The 4530-nt window shown below is 33.5% G+C and overlaps 1 non-coding gene across 1 annotated transcript; it reads right to left on the minus strand.

The window, feature by feature from the left end:
- Positions 1–1714: 1714 nt before the first annotated feature.
- On the minus strand, positions 1715–1819 carry LOC121228508 (small nucleolar RNA R71). The gene has a single exon (XR_005926084.1). It is a non-coding gene; the product is annotated as a small nucleolar RNA R71 (small nucleolar RNA).
- Positions 1820–4530: the final 2711 nt, after the last annotated feature.

Raw genomic sequence — 4530 nt, forward strand, 5'->3', positions numbered from 1 at the left:
AGCTCAGGAACGTTAGCTAACGTAGGGTTAAGAACGAAGACCAGTCTAAGCCTATAAATAGGCTCAGCTAACACATGTTATGGATGCCCTTTTACTATGGTATAATTTTCTCATTAGTTCTAATCTTTAGTTTTTCCCTTTCTCTTAGGTTTTAGATTTTATTTCCGTTCTTATTATTTACTTTGGGGAGAAATCATTTTCGAAAATTATTCTCAAATTCTATGAAGATTATGGCTTAAATTCAATACAATCAGCCTTCGTCTAAACTTTATTCTTGAAATTGTTCTTTATTTTCATTCTTTCATTCAAGTTTATGTTTCTTACTAGATCTATGAGGAACTAATTCTCTTATAGGGGATTAGCGAGTGGAGGTATGAATAATTAACTATTTTGTAGGGATTTCTTAACAAATTAGTTGTTCATGAAAGGAAGAGCCTAAACTCTAGGCCTGACAACCCTAGGAAGACATAAAGGTATGAATTAACCAAAAATTGGTATAGCCTATAAGGTCAAAAGGTAAGTACTTCTTGCTGACTCAGTATTTCAGTGGATGCATCGAAGGATCCTGCAGGGGTATTGAGTAGTTGGTTGAACAAGAAAACGCGAGACGATACTTAATTAAAATTAAAAAAAGCGAGCTAATCACTTATGCCCAGATTTAATATATTTCTTATTGGATATCTTGTTTTTCATTTATTTTTCTTTATTGATCTTACTTATCATTAGTATAGTTTCTTAAAAACCCTTCTTTTAATCTTTCATACTATAATTCAATTAAAGTACTGATTAGATCTATTTATGTTTAAGTTAGGATTAATTTAGTGTTCGCCTCCTGTGGGTACAATCCTCGGAGTACTCACCTACTCTGTTGTAACTATATTACAACCTTACTCATATACTTACAGATACGACTTTTTCAAATCTTTTGTGCTGGATTTCTACTCTTGACATTGGTACGTCTAGGGGCAATCAACTTGTTGGTGCTATTCTAGGGAGCCAACATCACTATATTAGTTTTAATTTTTTCATATTAATACAATAATTAGGAAATTTTTACGTTATAGTTACAAATTTAATATTCTTATTTTTACTAATTATTTTCTGGGTTTAGTGTATGACTCATAGCAGGGGAATGCCTATAGAGCCAATCATATATCCAGAGAAAATAATCTGAAAACATTGTCACAGTAATAGTAAAAGAAGTAGCAGCCAATGGAAAATCAGATACCTGCTGGAGGGAATCTACCGCCATGCGAGAATTTTCTATTTGGTGAGGCTAATAATAAAATATAGAAGATCCACCACCACTACAACTACCCGCAAATATAAACATGGCGTGTAACGAGAGGACTCTGAGAGAGTATGCACTACCAAATCTGGTTATGGTTCACAGAAGTATAACAAGGCAAACTATCATGGCCAATGATTTTTGAGATTAAACCAGCTACGATCCAAATGATCTAGAATAATTTGCAGTTTCACAAAACAATGACATAGTATCTAAGTTATCAACTAAAATAGTTCCTACAACTTTGTGATATCTTTAAGTACAATGTGGTCAGTGATGATGCTATTCATCTTTGGTTATTCCTCTTTTCATTAATTTATAGTGCTTTTTCTTGGCTAGATTCGCAGGCGCCAGGATCAATCACGACATGGGATAAACTCGTAGGGAAGTTCCTACAAAAGTTCTTCCCCATTAGCAAGACGGTTTAGCTAAGCAGGGAAATTTTGATGTTCAAACAATTAGAAGGAGAAAGCTTTCATGAAGCATGGGAGTGTTTTAAGCGCTAATTCAGAAGTGCCCACACAATGGATTGCCTGAGTGGTTACGACTGCAAATTTTCTACAAACGGTTGGATGTGCATTTGAGGTTAAGATTAGATGGAGCATAGGAGAAGCCTTAATGAAAATGTACGAGGTTGCATATGAATTAATAGGAAGTGTGGCTATAAATTCCTGCTAGTGGCCAACTGAACGATAAATATACGGGTAAATACTTTCTACAATGAAGGCTGTCTAGGAGGATGATAAATATCAACAACTGATGGACAAAATCAACCAAATAAAGGTTGAGACGAGTGCATCATCTATTTATAAAAGAGACAAACCTATCTTCCATTACATCAACAATCCCACCGAAGACGTGAATTACATCAGAAATAGTGGTGGAAATCCTTGTTCTAATGCAGACAATCCCGGATGGAGAGACCACCCAAACCTAAGATGGGGAGGAAACTGAGGAGGTAATAGCTCTAACCAAGTTTAAAACACTAACTATCAACCTCCTTATTTACAGAAACCCTAGGAAAGGGCCAACCAAAATGACCATTGTGACAACCCTAATTTGACCCTAGTCGAAAAGTGGTTTCAGGACCACAAAACCAAGCTATAAAAATAATTATAAGTTATATTTCATGTTTATGAAGTGAGTAAATACAAGTGTGAAAGTTTCAAGCTTTGATTTGGTCATTTGCATGTGAATTTATTCAATAGGACTTATATGTGATACTTTTGAAATGTGATTGGTTAATTTTTAATGGTTTAATAATGCATGTGTTTAAAGGAATGGTTTTGCATGTTAATTTACCCATTTCTAGTTAGTGGCCGGCCATGTTACTATTATATTATAAAATATGATAATTTTTATAAGCTTTATTTAGTTAAATGCCATATTATCATGAATGAATGTAATAAAATAAAGAAATAAAATAGTAGGTGGGTGAAAACAACAAAGTATTCACCTTGTTTCTTTCCAAAAACCGAAAGAGAAAAAGAGTTGGGGAGAAAGGAGCCATTCGGTCATTTAGGTCTTCATTGAGGTATGAAATTCATGTAAATTTTTGAAATGTTAGATAAATTTGAACTAATCACCAAGTTCTTTAGGTAACCCATGTTAGAAATTTCGGTATTGAGATGTCTAGAACTTTCGGCCATAGTAGCTATGGAGAAATAAGGTTTTTGTTTCTTGTTAAATTGGATGAATCTTGTTGTATGAGTGCTTGAACAAACTATGATCAAATAGATGCATAGATTCAAAGTGGGAAGAATTGGCAATTATGTTTGATGCTAATGCCGAATATGAAAATGTTGTACTTCAGTAATGTATGTGGTTTGAGTTAATAAAATGAAAAGAATGCTTAAATGTGTTATAATCGATTAGGTGTTAAATTAAAAAAAATTGCTAAAAATTTCCATGGTTCTAGCCAAATATGCGTTTGATTAAGAAGAACTTGTTGAAAAATGTAGGTGAACATGACAAGTGTATTCGGCTTAGGGCATAAAGGATATGAAAATTGTGGTATTTATTTTTGATTGTGTGTGTGTATGACCATGGATAATTGGCCGCATAAATATTATAAATACATGATGTATATTATAATTATTAAGCTACAAAACATTGTACATGTTCGGCCAAGGTAAATTATTTGAGTAAAGTATATCTTGATGGTACATTTCGGCTAGTATAAAATGTATTAAAGCTATATGTATAATTGTTTAATGTGACTTACCAAATATACAAATTTGAAAATGAAATGATGAGAGACTTAAGTGGGCAATTAATTCAAGTGAATTGGTTCTAAAATGTATATGGATACCGTATGACTATGTTTGATTTGGGAAGTAAATTGTTTGATTTAGCTCAAGAGCTTAGAGGATCAAAGTTGGATAAGGGAAAGGAAAAGGTGATCGAATAGCCGTTGAAATCGTTCGACAACATCCGAGGTAAGTCTTTGAGTAATGGAACTTAGTTTATGATTTGATTAAATCACGACATATAAGCATAACAAATAAACGGTGATATAATGATTCTACTTGAATTATGTATCGAGGTAATTAGTTTATACTTATGACTGGTAGCCGAATGTGTATAGAGATCATGTTATAAAGCAAATCGAAATCATGCTCTTTGTATGTGGTTATTGAGCCGAAAATGGGGATGGTTGATAAGTGTCTTGTGCTTGAGTTCTAGTAATGAAAATGAAATACAGATGTGTTATGATATATTGATATATGTGCATGATTATTCGGATGATATCCGGACTAAGATCCGAAGGCATTTGTGCTAGTTACTATATCCAGACTAGATCCGAAGGCAATTGTGCTAGTTATTATAACCGGGTTAAGTCCCGAAGGCATTCGTGCGGGTTATTATAACTGGGTTAAGTCCCAAAGGCATTCGTGCTGGTTGTTACATCCGAGCCAAATTCCGAAAGTAATTATGTTTGGAAAGGCGCGATTCTGTCGTAATAATTCCGATTAATGTGCTCATAATCCCTAATATGACCAGGTATGGATCGTATATACATTGGAAAAATATGGTACAGTATAAGTTGTGATTATGTAATCGAATAATGCTCTCCCGGTCATTCCTTAGGGTTATATGAATTCTATAGCTCACTCGAGTTACATGAAATTGATTCAAATGAAATTTAGTTAAGTTTGACTTCGAATGTGTAAACATATTTATAGAAGTGTAAATTAAAATGAATTGTATGAGCTGTTTAAGTAATGAATTAAGTCCGTTAA

Source organism: Gossypium hirsutum, chromosome A04, assembly GCF_007990345.1.
Source record: "Gossypium hirsutum isolate 1008001.06 chromosome A04, Gossypium_hirsutum_v2.1, whole genome shotgun sequence".
In the NCBI taxonomy this organism is placed as follows: domain Eukaryota; kingdom Viridiplantae; phylum Streptophyta; class Magnoliopsida; order Malvales; family Malvaceae; genus Gossypium; species Gossypium hirsutum.